This window comes from Cavia porcellus, unplaced genomic scaffold (genome assembly GCF_034190915.1).
Source record: "Cavia porcellus strain 051 isolate PalLab524CR breed Dunkin Hartley unplaced genomic scaffold, mCavPor4.1 scaffold_24, whole genome shotgun sequence".
Taxonomy (NCBI): domain Eukaryota; kingdom Metazoa; phylum Chordata; class Mammalia; order Rodentia; family Caviidae; genus Cavia; species Cavia porcellus.
Window position 1 is genome coordinate 9,176,794 of NW_026947507.1, and position 24,879 is coordinate 9,201,672.

Consider the following 24,879-nt stretch of genomic DNA (forward strand, 5'->3'; position numbering starts at 1 on the left):
GTGGTTATTATTCTTTTATTCACTTCCTGTGCTGTTGTCCAGAACAGACCCCTAAGGATGACATGTTCCTCAGCTTCAAAAATGATTTAAATTGAGAAATGCCATTATGATCCATGAGGAATAATACTTGGGATACCAAGCTTTCCAAATAAAACTTTTCTTTCACTCTTGGCTGTTCATCTTCATAAATCCAAATAAGTGCCAAAGTGGAAAATAAAAACTATGTATCTTGGTTAGAACTCACCATTAGACTTGATCAAAACAACTACATCTTTATTATCAAGTTCAATACAAAGAGAATGATGAGTGATACTCAGAGATATAAAAATCTTTTCTGATTTGCCTCAATGTGACTTTCTGATCATCTGGACCATGAACTAACATTTTATTAGGATTTATGCTCATTTTAAATTATTTGATTTTGTAGAAGTGCATCAAGAATTGCTTAAGATAAATACATGTGCTATCTTGACTCTGTCACCTATCAAGCATGAAAACATGTTTATAAAGTTGAGGGTGTCAATTTTCCTACTATCTCACAATTCTTTAAAATGTACATGACCTTTATCAATTAATTTATGAGGGAAATCTATCTTAATATGGGTCTGAGTGTAAATAGAGGATGTTAGCATGTTTATGAGATGCATAGAGGCAAGGTCAGCATTTTTGTCTTTTTTTGATACCAGGAATTGAACTCATGATCTCACACTTGCCAGACAGGCACTGTGCATCTGATATATATCCCTGGCCCCATTTTTGTCTTTTTGCTTTGACACTTGAACTTGATGATTAAATGGTAACAATTTGTTTATCTTCAGGTCAGTGTATGCATTTATAAATTTGAATTTCAATATTTCATCTTCAATAGTAGGGAAGAGCATATCAAGCTGTAGCTATGAAGGTCAAAGATCAATATGTTCTTTGGCCCAACTGTCTTGTTGAAGTCATAAAGACTAGAAGAAGCAGTGACAGCTCAGGATGATTTCACCTCTAATGAAGCCAGGAATTACGCACATGTATTTGTGACCCTGGAAATCACTACAGTAAGTGGTTGTGGGACAACAGTATTGGTAGACTTCTGAGGTTATATTTTTATCTTTATCAAAATCACCTAAATTACCTCATTTTAAATGTATCATGTAGCAATTACTTATTTTTAGTTTAGTGTACATTTTAAGAACTGAAAAATAAAATGTAATTTGAAATTATTTACATTTACATTAAAATCATGATCCCAAGTATTAATCTATTTTAAATTTTACAAATTTAATGGACCAAGTAGAAGTACTGTGTTGGTTCATTTTCTCTCACTGCTGAAACAAAATGCCCAACACCCAAAATTAAGGAAGAAAATGTTTATTTAAGCTTACAATTTGTGGAGGTTTCAGTTCCTACTTAGCTGGCTCCAGGACAAAGTGGCACATGCCAGAGGGCAATAGTTCATGGTGTTGGAAAACAGCAAATTCAACAAGAGCGATGGAGGAGCACAGAAAGAAGACTCTTTCTGTTTCTTGTATTGTATGTAGGCTACCCACTCCAGGATACATGGTGTGCTCACACCCTTAATCCCAGAATTGGACTATGAATCAATCACAAATTGCAAAAACCTGCCCCCATGACTATATGAGGCTTTGAGGAGATATCCAGACACATAACATAACATTCTAGTGCTGGACCCCCAGAGACTCATGTATGTTTTTATGCAAAAGACATTCAATCCATCTCCAAGAGTTGTCAAAGTCTTAATAGTTTCAGCATTGCTGAAATTTCTCTCACATTGGTCTGTTTTGATTGGTTTCATTCTGTATTTATCCTCTCTAAAATAAAATTTTAAAAAAAGAAAGAAAAGTAACTGCATTACCTGATAGAATACTCAGAGTTAGTGCCTGGAAGCTGAGATACTTGTAATAAATAAATGAAACCTAACAGCCTGATATTTCTATATGTATTGATAAACTTCAGAGACCAATGAAGGACAGTATGGATGCTTGCAAGAGTTTGATTTGCAATACATACATTCAGATTCCAAATAATCTGTAATCCTTCAAAGGCTTATTAGTTTATCCTTCTACAACGCAGTTCAGTTGCTAGCCAGAGAAAAGCAGAATTAATCTACATAAAAGAGTGCACCTCAGTATGTTCAGTGTAACTCTAAATAAGCCAAACTTTTAAGCTGTCCATTAAACCATAAAGTTTCATCTATTAAAAAAACTTGCTGAACAATTGGTTGTTCTCCCAAATTTAATATTTTTTCCAGCTTTTCTAGATTATTCTCTTCAGGAGAGAATTCATGAATATTCTTTTTATTGCAAAAATAAGCATCTTCTTTTATGCATTTTCATTAGTGTACTTTTGTCTTTTTTTTTTTTTTTTTTTTTTTTTTGTACCAGGCATCAAATTCGTGACCTTGCACTTGCCAGGCAGGTGCTTCTGCTGCTGAGCTAAATCCTCAGCCCTTTTGACTTCCTTTTTAAAATGTTACACTTTTGTTTTAAATTTCTTTCCTCTGTTTCTCTTTGAATCTATTGTAATAAACAAGTACGTTTTCCACTATGCAGAACCTGTCATAAAGTTTACCAGACATTCTGGAGCTCAGTTGGGCAGTCCCTACAATGATTTAATAGACGAATAGTGCTGGTTTAATTTTTAAACTTTATTTATTGTTTTATTTTGGCTCTGGGAATTGAACTCATGACTTCACACTTGCCAGGCAAATGCTTGCACTTCTGAGCTAAACCCCAGCTTCCTACGATGATTAAATATAGAATTTTCCATGAATGTTCATGTAAAGATTTTTTATAATATACAAAAATATAAGCAATCCAGACACCTATCGACAAATAAATAGGTAAGTAGAATGTGAAGTGTTTACACAGCTAAATATTATTTAGTAATAAAAATACAGAAATGCCTAGTACTTAGAGCTTAGATAAACTTAGTGTTAGAACTTAAACATTGAAAATGCTTGCTAAGAAGTCAGTCACATAGGATCACATATTGTGGGACTCAGTTTATGTGAAATGTCCAATGTATTCTGGTTCATAAAAACATAAAACAAATTAGAGACTAATTTGAGGAATGAAGGAACAAAGCAGAGGAAGCTGTGAAATTTGCACAGTAACCTTTAACAAGCATGAAGTTTCTGGATGTTATGAAAAAATTCTAAAATTAGATTATGGTGAGAATGGTACAGGTTTTAAATACACTAAAAACCATTGAAGTACATACTTTTAAAGTCTATTGAATGATGCAAAGGTAGATTTCACCTGTAAATTACATTGATAAAATTATCCTTTAAAAGGAGTGTCTCAAAAAAGAAATAAATACAACTTTTATCCTAGTAGTTCATGAATTGCTTACATAATGTTTTGGCCAGGTTGCTATCAGTAACATTTATAATAAAACTCCTCATGTGATGCTGACATCTTTTGAAAAATCACATTATAAATTAGGATACTTCATTCTCACATTGTGTTTTACATGAATCATATCAGAGCTTTCTCCAAAAATGAGTTCACACAGAATGCTTCACTGAGTGATTACTGATTCAAGAGACTGTCTTTGATCCAACATGCAGTCTTCCCGGTAAATACACTTTTAGATGTTTACAAGGCATGAAATGTCTTTCACATTATCATATTCCTCTTCATTAGGTGTATTTGAGAAACGCAACAAGCCATGCTGAGTCTTCAGGTCATGTGTCTGCTTGTGTGAAAATCCTTGCAGCTTTCCTTACAATTCAGAGTTCTGAGTATGAGGAAGAAAATCCAGCATTGAAAAAGTGCACCTACTTCTTTCCCACATGCAAAGCAATTTGAAGAGGACTGAAATACTGATATGTACTTAATTATGACACTGATTCCAGAAACTCTATGCTTCCTCACTATTTATTTGAAAACTCTTACCATTATATAAATACTACTAACAATAAATCTGTGATAAGTGTTCATTCTATGCTAGACAATATTTTAAACATTGTAACGAATTAACTCCCACACAAAAACATGACTACTAGTAATATTTTTAGAATAAGGAATGCAATAGGTCAAGTAGTTAGCTAAACTCCCATAACTTATAAGTGAGACAAATAGATGCAAGTATAGAATACCATTTAAATACTATACAATTGAAAATTATGTATTTATTTCAAAAAGCTTGTAATACCTTTTTGCAGGTTTTACTCCACTATTGAATTTCTAGTTGTAGCTTTTTCAATTAAAAGATTCAGTTTAATACAACATCTTTATGGCATATAAATGTGTGTTTGAGGTTTTATAAACTACTATGTTGTTTTATCTAATGTTTGATATGTTTTATTAAGTAATATTATAAAGCAATAAATTAAAAATAAATCTTAGACTTCATCTGAGCCTCAATTGTGAACAAATAACTTTTTAGGCAGTATATACTTATTTATGTTACCATGAAAAGTGGAAAATTAAGTGTCAGCATCCATCTAAGCTGAAAAGAAAAATTTCAGAGACTTCATGTTTTCAATTTCTTTTTACATATATTTAAAAATTTTCACTTCCAATCAAACAATGAAAGCACAACCTGCTGTTTTTTATGAACTTACAGAGATTAGTAGTATAGTGATCTATCTTGTGTGTGTGTATATATATATATGTGTGTGTGTATATATATGTATGTATACCTATGTGCATACGATCTGTTTCTTTTTTCTTCTGTCTGTTTCCCTATCCCAGTTCTTTCCTTTTAAGCTCCTTCTTTCCCTTTCATTTTCACAATATTTTGTATCAGATTACTTTTTCAGTATTTTAACTACTTCTAAGATAGCGATAAGCAAAATATTAACTAGTGTTTATTTCCTAATTTTAAAAAAATCTGTATTGCTTCTATCATTTGTTTTTGTTTTAAAAAATATTTATAATTTTCTATCTAAAACTGAAAAATTCTTTTCTTCATAAAAATTACTTCTTTATTTTAAGAATAAAGAAATTCTTCTTCATAAGAATAAAAAGTTACTAAATTGGCATTGTATTAAAGGGCTTGCCCATATTGATAAAGTTGCCATTATAGATATTTTAGTGGTAGGATAATAGTTTTTTAAATTACATGTCACTTTTAATATTTTATAAATATCAATATTTTCTACACTGATTCTTGGTTTTTATTTCATGTAAAATAAAGGACAGAGATAAATCTGTGAAAGTTTTTTATCCATTTCAACAAAGTCTGATGCTTTCATATTCTTAATACCAAACTATTTGCTCTACTCTGTGAAACTAGCTATTGAAAAGAAAATGAAAAAGATAAAAACTTTCAGATTACCACTGTTTTGAACACCTACCAGGGAAAGATTAAAGGCAATACTGTAACTGATTAAAATACACTAAGTAGTACTTTTTCAATAGTCATTGAATAAATGGAAAATTTTATCTTTCTAACATTGTTTTCAACAGCAGCAGTTTCACAGGCAAAGCACTAGATATTTTATTTTTATCAAGTAGACCTAAGAAGAAATGAATATAAAAATGTGATAGGTGAAGATAATGTTGGACAGTTGCAAGACATGGTGTTTAGAATTAAAGATGTTTTTCTAAAACATCCTATTCTTTTTAGTACAAATGTCTTTTTTCAATCTAAATCACCAATCCTGAAATCCATTCATTTTTTGTCTTATTTATCGTGTTGATATTACTTGTACGATTGTGAAATTTTAATACAGAGTATATTTTAATGAAGATCTCATTTAATTGCATTAATATTATTCTGTCCATATAATTCCCTCTAATAAAAATTCTGAACCAACATAGATAAAAGGTTCATCTCCATGTTGTGATCTCTTCAGCACCCTGACCTGTGTGGCTTGTTCCAATGGAGGTCACCTTATCCTAGTGTGACCCTTGAAGAGCATCTCTGAGAAGAAAACAAAAGTTCCTGGTCCATGATTACAAAATAAACAAGAGAGTTCACTACATCAAGTATTTTCCTGAAATATTGAATGCTTTGTTTAACATCAAACAAAACAATAAACATGTTTATTTTTATTCGTCCATTCATTATTAACTTTGCATAGAAATATTTTATAGTTTAATGTGTTTAAGCTCATTTTAACAAATTTCTCAAAATTCTTTTTTACTTTTAAAATGTAGTTTATTAACATTTTTAGCATGTTTTGAGCAAATAATTATGAAATATACAAATGCAATGAGCTAGAAGACATATAATAGCAGCTTTCAGGTTCCAATCGTTTTCTATTTTCGGGATAAGTAAACCTTATAAGCAAACAATTTTTGGTTTTTGCCAAAACAATTTCATTTACTGTCATAAAGTATTTGGTCTAAAGATAGTTCATTCTGTGTGTTTTTGAAAGTTTAACTTATGAAACATACATATTTTTGCTATAATCTTTTAAAATTGTTAGAAATTCTCAGATTGTAAGTGTATATTAATTATAATAATAAAATAAAAACATTTTTTCTGTAATAGGACAATTATGACATGGAATGTTAGTTTTGTCTTTCTTCAAGTAGTATCGTTCAAATAAAATTAATTCCACTCTAAATTTGGTTATCAAAATTAACTTTATGAATTAAGCTCGATAAAAATCTTAAGAGCAGGAAGTTAAGCAGATAATTCAAATATCCTTCCGCTTGGCTCCCTGGGACTTTCTTTAGTTATTTTTTATGCCTCTAGGAAATATTCTGAGCTAAAACTTGCCAGGTGAAGTGCAATAAAACTTGGTTATAAATTGTTTGAAATTGACTGCTCTGAATCCTTAGGACCAGGTGAATAAGAAAGATTAAGTTTTCATAACTAAATGGTCAAAATCTTATGGGAAATTCAAGATGTAAGAATTATAATCAATAGATATGGGGATTTTGGTAGGGATTTCTTTAGCTTTCCAAAAGGAACTGGGATTAAACAACTATACCTAGAAAAACAAGCCTAGCAATTCTCTAACATTACCCTGTATGGCAATTTAAAATACTGCATTGTTAAATATTCTTTCTTTTGAAAACATTAGTATCACAAAATTAATAACATTTATGTGATTTTATTTGTTTTGTATTACTCTAGTTATGACTAACTTTTCTTAAGGATAAAGTGTTCAGGATTGAACCTAGTACATTTGCAGTAAATTTTATCCCTATTTATTTTTCTGAGGCAGGGACTTACCAAGTCACTAAATTGCCCAGGCTGGTTTCCAATTTGTAATCCTCCTGCATTAGCTTCCAGGTGTACTGGGATTTATAAGCAAATTATTCCCAAGTTTTTACCAAAAGCTTATTAAAGTATGCTGAGTTTTATGGTACTTTAATAAGCTGTCTTATTTAAAACTTTGAAATGTTTCAATATAAAAGTAAATGTTACACAAGACAAAAATATCAGTTTAAGAATAGATTAATAATGTGACAAAACTTATTTTATCTTAGTGAATAATGCTGTGTTCTCAGTTTCTAAAATTACGTGCAATCAGAATTTAAAACTTTTTCAAAATAAATATTTGAAAGTTTTAAACTATGTAGCTTCATAAGACTGTTGAATTTGTTACATGCCACTGGGAACTACAGTAATTACTATGAGAAAGATACACTTATGTGACAGGGACATCACATGTAGCTGATATACTATCTAAAATTTATTAGTTAAAAAAAATTTTTGAGGAAACTGAATCCTTTTCTGCCCAAGTACACCTACGGATGGAAGTTGGGGCTGTACCATTTTTCCTCCGATAACATGCACATTACACTCTTAACCTCAGCCCAGTGGTCCCACAAATAACCTCATGCTATTATTGTTTTCAAATTGCCTTTGTATACCAATAGTCCTGGGAAACAAAAGACAATCTAGTTATAGCATTCAGCTTTTAGTAGAGGTATTGCCACTTGCAAAATTTAGTAATTCTCAGTCACTGAAAATTAAATGAATGTTGGCAACTGTCTAAGTTACTTTTTGCTCGTCGCTGAAACAAAATACCTGATGCCCAAGTTGGGAAAGGAAAGGTTTATTTCTTACAGTTTTTGGAGGTTTTAGTCCGCAGTCAGTTGGCTCCCAGGCAGGCAGGCAGGCATGGCTGGCCTGCCTTTCATGGCGGCTGCAAACAGCAAGCTTGAACCAGGAAAGAGCAAGACACACCTTCTTCCTGCCATTATATCACATCCTGGCTCCACCCCTTTGTGGGTGTAGCACTGACACCATCAATCCAAGCACTAGACAATGAACCACTCACAAATACACAATGCAAACTCATGAGGCCTGGGGGACACAGACATAAACCATGACAGCAACAAAGTTCATATTTCTTCTAAATTGCGTTTTCTTTCTAAATGGAAAAATTAAGGACAATGTATTTCCATGACATGAAGACAGAAACTCTGATGTGTGACACCTCCTGAACTAAAATATAGAAGCAGTTTCTTGAATGATTTCAATGACATTATAACACCTGTGTGCTGCTTTTCTCCCAAAATTCCCATCCACACAAAATTTAGTACACATGAAAAGAATTTGGCTTGGACTTTTTATTTCTTGAGACTATCCTAGCATCTACACACTGTCATACCGCTAAATGAGATGGAATTTTGCAGAAAAGTATAATATTTGTTAAAAGCAGAAACAATCATCTGATCCTAGAAACACTAAAATCAGTAGAGATTCTAGAGAAAAAAAAAAGGAGAGGTAACTCAAACTTTCCTAGATCATAACTATAATAAAGATGAGAGTGGGGTGTGAATAAAAAAAGCTAACTGATACAACACCTAAATTGTGTTAATATGCTTTCCCATCACTGGGAGAAAGTGCCAGACATCTATCATTGTTGGCTGGTGTTATGCCTTGTATCTAGACGAATCTCCAAAACTCATGTGGTTACAGTAAGGCATTTTGGAGGTGTCTGAGTCTAGGACATGTGATGCTGGGATTAAAGATGCAATGCTGAAATTAAGGGTGCCCCACCCTAGAAAGAGACAGAAAGAAATATTGCTGCTGCTTGAGGCTCCCCAGTCTCCTCGCTGCTGGGCTATTTCTCCTCCGCCATGCCCCTCTGCCATGCCATCCTGCCTTAAAGCCAACCAGTTCTGGACTGAAATATCATCAAACTGTGAGCCAAAATAAATCTTTCCTCCTTTAACTTTAGGTGTCTGGAATTTTTCCCAGGAATGAAAAAAGTAACTAAGAAATCTGGCTGAAAGGCAAAAACAATGTCATGAAAGGCCATGGTGTGGGAAGTCTCCTCCAATCCTGGCAGCAGGAAGCAGAAAGTAGGTAGACACCAGGGTGAGGAATACAGTTTTCCAGGCTACACTGCCAGAGACCACCTTCTGTAACCAGGTCCCAATTCTAACAGAACACTCGGTTGTGATTAATCCACTGTTATTAGTAGCACCCAGTGATCCCATCATCTTCCAAACACATGAGGCTTCTGAGGGACATTTTAGCTCTAAACCATGTCAATGATATGCCCTTGAAACAGAACAGAAATCTGTGCTAACCGGGCTTCCTCAGCATTTACCAGTGAAAGGACTAACATTTCAAAGCAACAAGCCTCCTGTGCTGTTTAAGAGGAATCTAAGCTTATTTCAGCACAATCACAAATGTACAAGAATAAAAGTAAATATTGAAGGGAGTTTATTAGATGTGAAAACATATTTTGAAATATTTGATGTCATTTAATTAAATGACTATTATACAAAATTAGATCTACCTGTGGAAATTGCAAATTGGAGGTTCTAAATATTGAAACTGATAAAAAAAAAACCAATCATGTCTTTTTGGTACTGACAATAAAAAGTAGGAGAAAGTCTTTTGATACGCAGGATATTTTGGTGTTAAATAAGGAGATAAGCATCTGATCTGCTCATTTGTAAGTACAGCAATATTGAGCAGCAGCATGAATCCTTCATGAATAATTTGTAGTCATCATGAAAACACGATTCATATGTGATGATGTAGCTCTGTTTCACAGATGAGAAAGCTCTAGACAAGTGGAAAAGTGATTTAGCAAAACGTGTAATGACAGCATCTTCAAACATTCTTGACTAAAGATTACTAGATGGTGTCAGTGCCAGCAAATAACACCTACTCATTACACATCACGAATTGTCTGTCTAGCGACAATCATGCCATGAGAAAAGTGCCCTTAAATCACTGAACTAACAATTGAAGTCCCTGCCGGTGGCACAACTAGTTTGCCACTTCCTTGTTCCAGTTGGAATCAGGGATGGCCAATGAAACGTAGGTTGACACAGCAAACTTGGGAGTCCTGACTAATTGTGACAAATATTAGGTGACAGTTTATCACTGAGAATATTTGAAGCCCTGAAACTTGCAAATGCATTACTTTTAAAGACTTTTAATTAAAGTCGTTTCAAGATGGCTCTATGAAATAATGTACAATTAGTGTCATCTTCTGGGAGGTTAGGTAGATTAAAAATGAAAAGAGTTTTTGTAAGCAATACTAGAATCATGCATAAGCCCAGAAAGCTCAACAGAAATGTCTCTAATATTCTAAGGCAACCTTTTATATGTGATGAAGTATGAAACAAAAACAGTTTGGAAGTTGCATATCTGAGGAAAAGAGATTATTGCAGCTTTTTAAACTGGCAAAGTTTAAATTGGGTTTTTCATTTGCGATGTGTTTCTTCAGATGATAAATAGGAGGAAGGGGAGGGTGGTGAGTGTAGATGTGCATAATTTCTGTGCTTGTGGGTACCAAAAGTCTTTCTAGAAACTGAAGCCTGCAGTAGATCCAAGCACTTAGCTAGCTCCCTGTTTCTTCTGATGATCAATTGGACCAGGAAATCTGACAGATAAGAGTCTTTTAGTTATCAGAATAAGACCAGAACTGAAATTCTCAGCAGAGGAACCAAGACTGCAAAATAACAAAAGTGCAATTCCACCACATGCTTTGATTATTAGAGGAAGTGGACATATTTAACTGTGAGAAAATGAACATTGGCAATGTAACTTTTTAAACTGGTAAAAAAAATAAAGTCAAGGGACTTTACAAGCCATATAATACTAGACTGATGTTATACATTTCTATTCTCATGTATCTCTAAGAGTTTTTGTAGAGACCAAATGAAAGACCATATATAGGGTGATTTTCTAAATGTAAAACCTATTGTACAAATAATTTACTTAGCATAGTTTGTACAGATTGTTTTAAACTATGGAGAAGTAAAATAAAACCATCTGATGATTTTCCTTGAATTCATATTGGCAGAACTCTTTTTCTTAAATTGAGAAGGATAATTGGGTTTCTTTTTTTAAACTAAAAGTATAATACACTTTAATATCTGTAAAATTATTGTCTTTTCCTCAGCTATTGCCAAGTAGTAGATCATTGGTTTCCAATGATACAGAATAAAGAATTATTCAAAAAGCTTTTTAAAATATGAATTTCATGGTTCATTCTAGACTAATGAATCAGAATATCTGTGATTAAAGTTTGGATATGACTAACATTTTCCTAAGTGTTCTGTTGCTTCCAAAGATGGCCCTCCCTGAGCTGATCTGTGAACTGCTTTTGAAAAACACTGTGTCCATCCTGCCATGTCAGGCTTCATTAGGGTGCTGTTTGGGGGCCTGCCTGCTTTTTATCGCTAAAAAATACATGTTGATTTTCTCAAATATTTTTTTACTTCTCAACACCATAATATCACAGCTGATTATTCCTGAAATATTGACACTGTCTCTCATAGTATATCTAGATATTTCCTAAATATGTAAGATTCCAAACTCTTTGTACATATTAAATGACCTAAATTATAAGCAAAATCATAAGGTGATAACATAACAATAAGTAGAAACCAAAGAAGACAATTAGAAGTCAAAATTGATATTATATGATAAAAATGCTGTTATTTGAAAAACCAAGAGAACTAATGGGATCCTGAGTACACTAAGGAGAATAATTTTTTCTCTTCTCACACTGAACACTAAGATGGGCTTTGGCCCTATTTTATTTTTGAAACATAGGTACAGAAATTTACCAATGGGAGATTTACTAAATAAAAATTAATCTGTCTGGCACTGTGTGAAGAACATTATACTTAGGAAAAATCTAGCCTCAAAGAAGTTGAGCAATTTTCCAAGATCACACAGCTGGTAAGTGCTGGTGCCATGAGTTGGACTGTTGGACAGTCTTTGGATCACACTGGAAGCAGTTAACTGCACAATCATAAGATAATTTTTAAAAATACATTTTTTGTTCCTAGACTGTTTACCTGTTTGTTTTGTTCTTTTTTATTTAATGCATGCTGTTCAAACTAGTAGAATAGCTATGGTAAGAGCTAATAAAAAATTAATAAAAATCATTTTACAGGACTCAGTAATTTCTTGCAATGCAGTGGAAGTCTCATCTCAGCCTAAATTAATGGATGATTTGTGGTAATAGACAAGTAATCTTATTTTTGACTTCATTAAAACTGTGACCTTAATACATTCCACAAACATTCAGGAAGTAAAAATAATAGTATTAGAATATATGCAATGACCTTTCTTAATGTGGCTTGTCCTTGCATTAACATTAAATCTTTTTTTGTTTAATTTAATGCATATTAAATGTACCTGTACATTGCTGCAGTGATGAGTAATACTGGAACACATTCTGTATCAGTTATCTATTTCTGTGTAACAAACAACAACAAAACAATAATTTTGAAAACTTTCCACTGACAATGTGGGTCGAATGGACATTTCTTCTGCTGGTTTCTCCCGGGTTCACGCCAGCACCAGCCAACATGGTGAGAGGTCTTAGTGGGCTGCCCTTTATAACTGTATTTCAACTTGAAGGCTGGGCTTGTCAAGATAGATGGACAGCTTCTACGTAGTCTCTTATTCTAGGTTTTATCACAAATTACCAGAAACATTTTAAGAACATAATGTTAGGAACCACAAGCCATTTTAATGCTGGAATTTAGAACTCATTTTAAAAAGCAGAAGACCTGAAAAACTACAGGTCATGTATAAGAAAAGTGAGTTACAGGATAGGCTCAAATTCAAGGGGTAAAGAAATATTTTTACCTCTTGATAGAATGGGATAAAAAAATGTTGTGGTCACATCTAATGAGGCATGCTTGAATTAGATTAGCCACAAATATGCGTCCCTGTAGCAATGTGCATAATAACACGAGAGGCAAGGCCAGGAGGCTTAGGGAGAAGAGGCAGCATTTGGAGAGCAAACACATGACATGGTGCCCAATTAGCCCCCTGAAGGGGCAGATTTAAGCAATGCCTTTGCCTCCATTAACTTGAAATTTTCTTTTTCTCAACCATTAAAAAAAGATAGAAACTAATCTTGCACAGGGTGGTTAGGATAACTCATTAAAATTATATACATAAAATAATCTCAATGCTTTAAGTACTAAATTCATATAAATTATTCTATAAACAACAAGTTGAAAACATGATTTTAACTGTTTTTTTAGAATACTTTAGGATCAACTCTGCTAGTCATTTGAAATATTTTCATGAGCTACAAACAGGGAAAGTGACATATTAACGAATATTCAGATTTTAAAGATGAATGTCAGATTGTTTGTATCATTATTAAGATAAGATTTTATTTTATTCTTTACAGGAGGAAGAGAGAAGAAAAGAGATGAGGTCAAGTGTTTAGATACAGAGAACAGAAGGGATAGCAGGACACTGAATGATGAAATTATGTACAATAGGAATCCTTCTATAAATATTACGTACTGCATTGTTTTGATAAAGTAAATTAACTCATAGAGTTTGGACCTTTTGTAGCTAATAACTTTTTCTCCTCATTATGGTTAGACAGGCTATAACAGAAACAGCATACAGAGACTCAGTCAAGCAAAGTGGACCAGGGTAAGGATAAAATTCATAGAAATCATGATGATAGCCTCAGAAATACACAAGCTAAGTAACTGGTTGTTTCAATTTAAATTTATCTCTTTCAAAGAGCAGGGATTTAGCAGCTGACTTCTAGTTTAAATTTTTGCAAATTGGAGGAAAATTTGTTATAGTGCCTAATGATCTAATTTCAAACCATTGATTCACTTAAATGAGAAGCTATAACTCTGATTTCCTCCCCGAGTTTGTTATGATTGTTCTTATTAGAAAACAAATGTTATAAAATTTCTGATTTATAAAGGAGGATTAGTATTTCTGCCTTTTTCAACTATAGTGGAGAACAGAGATACAGCCTAGAAAAGTACCCAACTTAACATTCAGAGGACCAAAGACAAGTGTATCATATTTATGCTGCTGAAATTTACGGTTGTCACTGTTACTAAGACAGGTCTCACTCACTAGCTGACACTGAGTTACAGAGCAATGACTTTTGCAAAGAAAGACAAATACAAGTTTTATTGGTACAAAGAGAGCAACATTACAAACTAATGACTTCTGTCCCTTTAAATTACAGCTGGCAGTGGTGTGATCCAGTAAGGTGATCTTTCTGAAATGGCCCATCAACACCACCTCAGCTGCCATCAGCATCAGCAGCACTTTGGCCCATGCCCTTCTTTAGCAGAGCCATCTCCCTAGAGGCAAGTTCAAGTCTTTCATTTCAGGCTTAGTTTTATCTGTGAAATATTACAATACTTACAGGTGAATGGGGGAATTCATATATTTTTATTTGATTTTTTTAGTTATAGCTTTTAAACTTTTCTCAGAATCTTGTGGTGGAATAAAAATTGCAGATTGAACTGAGACCAAGTAGTATAAATAAACATTATTGTTAGTACAGTTTCAGCTGCTATTTTCTACTATTCCCCTTCCAGGTATCCAATTTGTCTCCAATTGAGTCAAGTCACCCAGGTGCCCCTACTAAAGAGTATGAGTTTCATTTTCTTACATTTTCTCTATTTCTTCCTCAAAATTCTTTAACTGAAATTGTAATTTAATACACTTCTCCTCCATTGGGAATTCTCTCAGGCTGTAGCTCAAACTTTTTAACTATTTCAAAATATTGTATGCACCACTAATGTTGACATATTGTCAAACTTTTAAATAAACTATTTCGTTCCACGTCTAACACTGAATACGTTTGAAAGAAACTTTCTGATTATTTAGGCAAATGAACAAGGAAGTAGAAACTTTACTTTCATCAGAGCGGCAGAAGAAAGTCTATTTCTGCAGTGCTCATGAAATCTGTGACACTTTTTCTAGGCAGAAGTTTGCACTCATCATTCTGTTGCTTTGTTCAATAGTCACTTTTTACAAAGGTGCTCCGTGGATAAGTGATGTTTGTGCAGGGAGAGGCGCTCTCCAGAGGTTTCTGTTTATACTAGCTTCTGAGCACATCATGCAGTCCTCCTGGGTCTGCACCCACCTTTATTACCAGTACTGATTTGCTAACACCTACATCACAATCTCTCAAACACCCATGAAAAGAGAGCCTTCATAGCCTTCACTCTCAGTCCCTTAAACACAACTGAGGAAAAAAAGAATATATGTCCCCACAACACAAAACACGGTGTTTGCTTATGAAACAATAAAAGCTTTCTCAAGGAAGCAATATAAAATCCAGCTCAGCCTAATACACAACCATCATTTTCTGCTATTATACCAAGTAATGTATTCCTTGGCACCTCAATATTTCAGAGATGCCTTTTAAGGTCTGGTCTCTAAAGTATCTATTCACACCTGAAGATTTGATAATGGGCAGTTTCGTCTACTACATCAAATTTAGAATTTTCAGAGTTGTCTCAAAGATTTGGCTACTTGCAAGAAGAAATTTATACTTTTTGTTACTTTAGATGTCAGTGTTTCATAATCTGAAGGCCAAGTTTCAATCTCACTCAAGCACAATTAACTAAGAGTGAACTTCTTTTGTCTTTGGCCATCACTCCCCAAACTGGAAACAGATCTGAGAGGCAATGCAGTGCATTGTCTTAGGACTCATGACATGCTTTTGAGTCTTCCTAACAGCTGCAGAAGGGACACTCTGGACCCTGCTTGGTGAGTGCTAAGGACAGAACCAGCTTTACTCTGGTTAATGAAAATAGAGATCACAGTCATGTAGAGAATAAATGATGTTTTGTCCTCCTCAGTCCCAGGACCTCTGTAATAATGCTTGCTTCCTCTACTAGCCTCTCATAGGCTGCTTCGGGGACTCCTGCAGCTATAATACCTCCCTTATGCTGTACTGGAGCCAGAAAAGACAATGCAAGAGAATGTGGTCACTCATTCATGTTAACTGCCACTGTTTACCATTTTCCTTTGGTTAGTTCTCCCATTTCTATAGTGCTGGGTTCAGATACCTCTCTGTCCTTTAGCTAGAACTCACCTGCATGTTCTTGCTTAAAAGAAAATTTATTTTCTTTTATTAAAATGCAAACATGTACGAAATAGGAGCTTCTGTGCAATTTTATAATTTTGAGAATGCACTAAGATATTTAGCTAAATACAAAATAATTTTAATAATTCTTTGCTGTGTTCTTTCTCTTTGGCCTTAAAGCAGTTATGGTACCATGCACTTTCAAATTAATACATTACAGCAGAATGTTGAAAGAATGGGCTTTTTCTTTTGTTCATCCATCTCTTTTATGCTGCTCAATATGCATGATGCAAAAGATTGTACGGAGCAATAAGAATTAAAGAAGAACAGCTAAAAACTGATTTCTTTATAGCCTGTGAGACATTTAGCTGTCAGTGGACAGCACATTCAACAGAGTCAAATAGAACTTAGTGCTTCCTTTTTTATTTTAATTTAATGAATTGAGTAACAGAAAGAAGAACAAGATGAAAAGGGTGCAAATCTTCATATCATTCACCAAAAACAGAAAGGTTAATATATTTCCAACTACATGAATTTTTTTTCTTTTATCTTAAATGTATTGTCTCTCTTTTGGTGCATGTTTAATGCTAAAATTAGTCTTTCAACTGGTTCAGGTAGCTATTGTAAATTAGGAGTAACTATTGAAAAAAAGAACATTAATGTACACATTTTTACAACTTCAAAAGCTACATTTTCATACCATGGTCCACCTAATATTGACCCTGCTTGATTCCCTTATAAATGTATAGCTGAGACAAAAATCTATTTTATCAAGTTTTTAAATTCTAATGATAAGTGAAGTTGTTTTAATTTTTTCTGCCAACAAATTATTACCATAGCTAAATGTTTTCAAATGAATTTTTAAAAAGAATGGTATTTTAAAAATAAAATACAGCTACTTACCAGAAATTTCATTATTGATATTTGTTAAGATTATGGTCAGTCTGTACAGAAGAATGTTCTGAGATTTTCAAACAGCAACATGAGCACAAAAATGTTCTTCCTACATAATTAAAACTCAACCCTTATCTTTCTTACTATGCAAAGTTGAGTGCCAACTAGTAAGTGTGCAGGGAGCATTAGCACTGGAAAATAATCAATTTATAGCTGTAATGATAAAGATTAGTTCAGTCATGACTCATCAATAGATACTAAATACAGGACAATATCTTGATGAGAAACAAGACAGCTGCATGGATTCAAGTTATTTCCATGTGGATCACCAGTAATCATATTGAGGTAGGAGACTAGAGCATGGCAAAATGGCTAGACAGCGGAGTATGACCTGTTGATCATGGAAACTTGTCTATCTAAGCTAGGATGCACATGCAGAGCCCTTTACTGGGCAGCCTGGATCCATGTCAGAGGAAAATATACAAAGTAGTGGCCATTGGCCATGTGGTCACTGTTTTCTCACTCGTGCTATGGCCTGCCCAGTGGGCCAAGATTTATTTTCTCTTCTCTTTTCTTCAGAACACTTTTTCAGAGGACTTCCTTTTCAATTCTTTTTATTACTTTAATAAAAGTGAAGCTTTTGTATACTTTATTTATATCCAGTTCTTGAACAGGACAGTAGAACCCTGGAAAGAACCGCTGGGCACCACACCATCTGGTAATAGTATAAGAAAATGTAATTTTATCATGGCAAAAGGGACAATATTTCAATAAAGGGATCAAAGTTAATATCGTCAATAAGAAACACAATGACATCATATATCCCTAAATGTGATAAAAAGCTAGGAATTCATAACTCAAACCTATTTACAGATAAATACTGGTCAAATTTAAGAAACTATTATATTTTTAAAAGTCAAAAAAAATATGTAGCATACTCCTATAGCTTCAGCACAGTGAAATGTTGAGGAGGAAGGATTGCAAGTAGCAGATCTACCTGGACAACTTCGTGAGACGCTGTCTTGAAATAAAATAACTTGAAAGAAGGATGGAGATGCAGCTCAGTGCAAAAGCCCTGAGTTCAATCCTTAGGACCAAAAACAAAGCAAGACAAACAAACAAAGAAGCAAACACGTGAGAAACAGAATACTGTGGAAGCATTTTAGATTAAAGAATAATAATAATGGATGACACTAAATACAACATCTGGTCTTAGACTAAATTCCACAGTGAAAGGAAAAATACTATATATCAACAGTCTTTTGACAAAATGAGAATATTGATGGTATGTGCACTGGTTTGGTTATGGTTTAAATGTATCCTCAAAAATTCATTCTGGAAAGTTGGTCCCTGTGAAGTAAAAGCCTGTGCAAAAACTAAGAAGGTTAGCCTAGTGAAAGGTGAGGGGACATCACCATGAGAAGAATCCCCGCAAACCTGTAGCACCCTGATTCTTAATCACAATGCTGCAGAAAAGAAATTAGACTGTTTGATTCACATTCTTGGCTTTCCAAGATTGCCATCCCTCTACACTTTCTGTGATGCCAACAGCCATAAAACTTAATCAAGGCTGAGCAAAATCAGGCAGCAGACTATTGACATCCTAGAGTTGAAACATACATAAATCTCTTGTTTAGTAAAATATTCAGTTTTAGTTATCTTGTTATAATAATGAATTGAATTAAAACAACAGGTTCATCAAAATTTTTTACCAATGGTAAAATTTCTAAAGCTGATCGTTTGAATGTGATATTCTTAGAGAACATTTTTACTACTGTGAAATACATACATATATATGGAAATTAAAATGGACAAATTAAAATGGACAAAATGGACAAAATGTTAAAAACAAATGAAACCCTAATTATATATGAAAAGAGTTTGGAAGTCACCATCCATCCTAAGAACAAGTAAAAAGGCAAGAAAATGAAAAAAAAATTAAATTTAAATTTATAAGGAAAAGATGGTCAAACCATTACCCTTGAATTGAAGACAGATTGCAGATACAGGGAATCACAATGTAATAGAGCAAACATCTTTTCAGGTACTAGTTCCAGAGAAAAACACCTGATGTATAATTAGTGAATTTCTGGAGAATAGATGTGGACAAGACATAATATTGAAAATTCTAAAGGAACTTGGTCATAGGGAGCCCCACAATTTTATAAATTTTGCCTCTAAGAGGCAGACCAGATTCATACAGTTAATATGTGAGAAAAATACCACCTCACTATTATAGCAAACTGTGTTCTTCACTAAGCAGAGCCTAATTGCTCATATATTATTAGAACTTAACTGACCTAGGCAGAGAAAATCCTCAATTCCAATATGTTATAGCCTTTTTGTCTATGTAGGAATGGAATAAATGCTTAGAAACAACAGTGAAATTTGTAGCTTGGAGGCACATGCTTAGCAGTAATAATAATAATTAATAAAATATTTAAAACCTAAAATACCTAATTTTAAGACCATAGATCATTTCTTTTCATCCCAATGCCTTACCACTACATTATCCAAAGCCTATTTACTGAAGCTTCTTCTACCCAGTCTACTTGGTGTTGCTATCAAGAAAAAATTGTGAGTCATATTAACAGGCAAAAAACACAGATCAAACAAAAAGAGCAAGCATTAGAACCAGTCACAACAAAAATATTGGAATTATCAGACAAGACTTCTTTAAAAAAAATAATGTGCTAAGAGAACTAATGAATAAGGTAAACAGCATGAAAGAATAGATGAACTACATAAACTAAGAGATAAAAATTCTAAGAAAGAACCAAAAAGCAACGCTACAGATCAAAAACACCATGACAGAAATGAAGAATAACATTGATGGACACTGATGAACAACTGAGAAAAGAATTTCAGAACTTAGTTACACATGAAAAGAAACCTTCAACAACTGAAAATCAAAGAGAAGAAAGGCTGATATTAAAAGAAATTAAGAAGTTGAGTATAGTGATGTATGCCTATAATCCCAGCTCTTGGGAGTCTGAGGAAGATCATGAATGCCAGGCCAACCTGGACTTCATAATGACATCTTATCTCAAAAAACAAAACAAAGCAATAACAACAACAAAAAAGAACCACATTAGAACTACCACACAAACTGTGATGCATACATAATGGGAGAACATGAATACTGAGAAAAGAAGGAATATTTGAAACAATAGTGAATGAGAATTCTTCTAAAATTAATGTCAGACTTCAAACTAAAACTCATGAAGCTAAAAGAATTCTAAACAGGATAAATATAAACAGACTCATAAAAACACAATGACTGACTTGTAGGAGTATAGTTTAAAAGCTACTTAAAACTAAAGAAAAATACTCCAAAGAAACCAAAAGAGGAAAATTTATCAACTATGGAGAACAAAAGAGTGGTTATATACAACTTCTGCTCATAAATATGCAAACAAGAGACAATGGAATAAAATATTTAAAGTATGAATTAAGAAAATCAACAACCTAAAATTCTGTACATTTTAAATTATTCTTTAAAACCGAAGAATAAACAGTATATCCAAAAAACACAAATTTATGGGTATGTTTTTGATAGATCTGCCTTGCAAGAAATGAAAAAAGAAGTTGTTTTAAAGAAAGACAATAATATAGATGACAAATTAGAATGTATGGAAATAAAGAAAGAGCACTGAATATGTAATTAGTGAAATAATTGGAAATTTTTATTTTATCTGTTAACCTAAAGAATAATGATTTGCCAAAAGTAAGAACAGTTATTGTATTTTATTAGTATGTCCATGTATTTCCTTTTGTTTATAATCATATGACCATGTATGCTTAAATACAAGGAAAGATGAATGAGAACAATAAGACAAGGGATATAAAGGAAGCATTAACATTATTTATTATAAAGCAATCACAGAATGCATGAAGTAACACTGGAATTCTGAATGGACTTGTTTTATAAACATATATTCCACTCTAAGAAAGGTAAAGTGAAATTATGCAAAATTCCCAGATAAAAACATGAAATCAGAAAAAAAATAGAATGTAAAAAGAGGAAGGAGGAACATGAGCAACAAATACAAAGCATAGAGTAGCTATTAATCCAACTATACCTGCAATCATTGTGAAAATCAATAGCATCAGTTTAAAGCATGCATTGTCAGAGTTGATCAAAACCCAAGCACATGGTGTTGACAAAACCTTACTTTAAAGATAAAGACATACAGATTAAAAGTAAATATGCATGGAGAATGACATGTAGTGCTAGCAGCAATCAAATAAATTGGGATTAACCATATGAATTTCAGACAGAACAGAACTCACCGCGTGAAAATTTGTCAAGGTTAAAGGTCATTACTTATTGTTAAAGGAGTTAGTTATCCAAGAGCACACAACCTCCTTAATAGATAAGACAAGATCCAGCAGGCCTGTCCTTTTCTCTACTGTAAATCTGTACTTTAGTGTAATAGCAATTGGCTGTTCATATGAGTATCTTTCCCTGAGGGATACAAGAGGCAATCTGTGTGTTTACTCACTTGGAATGACAGCCAGGATGCATGCATGTGTGCAAAAGGGGAAAAGTGGGACTTTTACCTACTTTATGTTCTGTGTAACTCTGTTTTGCATATTTTTAACCAAGCATCTTAGAGTGTGCAACAGATCCACATCACTCCCAGATTTGTTTAAAAAATTGTTTTTCTTTTCATTTTTGTAGTAGAAATAATCCATTGCAGTACAATGGCATATGAAAAACCAGATTTGAGACTTTTAGAGGAGATCAAAAATTGATGCTCAGGTTACTCAGGAATGGTGATAAAAATGATCCAGTATGGTTAAATATATGCTTTCCTAACAGAAGAGTGGAATTGGTATATGGCGATGATAATGTTCTCTTTGACACTGGCCATGTGAGCCAAAGATCCTGTAACAGTAAAGTACAGCAAAAATCAACTGACACTGACACAGGTAGTGCAGATCTCCTTGATTTAGATGAAAAAAAAAGCAATATGAGAAAATACTTGACTAGTTGAAATGTTGTAAAATAGCTACCCAGCTAAATGGAACTATCCAATGTATGTCTGAGACTATAGTGAGCACTTGGCAGGGGTGAAAGGTATTGGGGAGAATGCCAGCATTGCCATTCAATTCTGGAAATTGGAATAGATAAAATGCTACAAGATGCTGTGCAAAATACAAAGGGTGAAATGCAAGTAAAATATACTGCATGCACCAATAGCCATATTTAAAAATCTATTACAACACCTTAGTAGCTGAACTGAAAGCATTCATAGGTGTGCTGTACTTAGCAGGGATTTCTTATGATGATCTCAGCAATGTAGGAAACTTGAAAAGCAGTGGGCCAAAATATGGCTTAAAAATGTATGCCTTTGTAAATGCAAAGATTTATTATGCTTTCAATTTAAACTCTTATTTTTAAGAGGATAAACTAAACATAAAAACAGTACAAAATAGATCAAAAGAAAACAATGTAAGTGACATAGACTTCACAGCAAGATAACAAGGTATCTACCATGGCTACCATGGTAGATTTTGATTTCTTCCAAATAGTTGTCCATATCTTCACACACAATGAATTCATACAAAACAAAGTAGTATAAAACTGATCAGAACAGCGATGAAGGCAGTATAGGCCTTCGAAACCAGACAATAGGAAAATCAACAATGGCTGCCATAATGTCTCTTGTTCTTGTTCAAATTAGCTGTCCAGACCTTCATGAATGTTGAAATTAAACAATATAAAACAGACTAACACCAATCTGAACAAAGAATAACAGTATTACTGGATTTCACAGCATGATGCTATGGTATCAGCAATGGATACCATAATGTCTTTTTTTTTCTCCAAAGTAGCTGTTCATTTCATCATGCATAACATAATCAATTCCTGTAAACTATTTAGGGAAAGTTCTATGCATGTAAAGCCTCTACATGTATACCTATACTTTCTGTATTAGAGGAGAAAACAAACCAAAACAAAATATATTACTAAAAAAACACAAAACAAAAAAGATAAATAAGTAACAATACCCAAAAAAAATGATGATATAGCCTTCAAAGCAAGGCAGTAGGAACATAACTAGGATTGTTATTTTACATAATGATCTTCAAGAGTTCCTCAGATCACCAGACACTAATGTACACAATTGTTTCAATCCTATGAAAGTTAACTGTTTTGTTCCAAGAACTTATGAAATTTGTAGAACAATCATTTTAGCTAACTTAAGTGTGTTTAAGCAATTTTAGATACTTTTTCTTTTTCCTGAAATACTATTTTTTTCCTTTTGAGCAGATTCTTACCTGCTTACTGTATTTATTAAGGATATTGTATCTATGTACTCTTATCATTTCTTACACTAGGGAGACAATATGGTATTTACACATGTGAGTTTGATTTATTTCACTTATGAGTATGGTCTAGAGTTACATCCATTTATTTATAAATATATCAATGTGATCATTCTTTATAGCTGAGTAGTACTCCATTGTATAAAAATACCACAACTTTTTTATTCATTCCTCAGTTGATGGGCATTTAAGTTGCTTTCAAGATCTGGCTATTACAAATTGTGCTGCTCTAAACATGGGTGCACATATATCACTGTGATATGATATTTTAAGTTCTTCTGGGAATATGCCCAGAAGTGGAATAGCGGGTCAAATGGGACTTCCAATACCAGCACTTTGAGGAACCTCCAGACTGCCCTCCACAATGGCTGCACCAGTCTGCACTTCCACCAACAGCTCCTTTTCCCCCACAGCCTTTCCAGCATTTGTTGTTGGCAGTTTTCTTTATCTTGGCCATTCTTTCTGGAGTGAGATGGAATTAATTTGTATTTCTCTAATGACCAATGATGCTGAACTTTCTTTATGTATTTATTTGCCATTTGTATTTCTTCATCTGAGAAGTGTGTATTCATTTCAGATGCCCATTTTTGGAGAGGGTCTTTGAATTTGGAGGGGTCTGTTTTTTAAATTCTTTATATATTCTAGACTGAAGTCCTTTGTCTGAGGGACAGTTGACTAAGATTATTTTCTCAATTTGTGAGTTTTCTTTTCACTATGCTGGAGATTTCTTTTGACATGCAAAAACTCTTTAATAAGGTATGATCCCAGTTATTGACTCTGGGAAGTATTTCCTGTGCAGTTTGATTTTTGTTCATCAATTCTCTTCCAACCCCTATGTCTTTAAGATTCCTACCTAATTTTTTTTTTCCAACAGATTTGGTGTTTCCTTTTTAATATTTAAGTCTTTGATTCATTTAGACTGTAGTTAAGTACATTGTGATAGGCATGGGTCTAGTTTTAGTTTTCGGCATATGGAGAGCCAGTTTTTTCAAGTCCTCTTATTAAAGAGGTTATCTTTCTGCCAGTGAAGATGTTTAGCCCCTTTATCAAAGATAAGGTGGCTGAGTGTGTTGGTATTTGTAGTTGTATCTTCTAATCTATTCCATTGATCTTCAGGTTTGTTTTTATTCCGGTACCATGCTGATTTTATAACACTAGCTTTGGAGTATAAAAGTAAGGGATTGTGATGCCTTCTGCCTTGCCTTTGTAACTTAGAGTTGCCTTTGCTATTCTAGGTCTCTTTTGGTTCCATATGATAGTGGCTTTTTTTTTAACCAGAGATCAAACTCATGACCTTGCGCTTGGCAGGCAGACGTTTATGCCACTGAGCTAAGTCCCCAGGCCTTTGCTAGTGGTATTTTGATTGGAATTGCATTAAATATGTATAGCAGTTTGGGAGTATGGCCATCTATACAATATTTGTTCTTCCT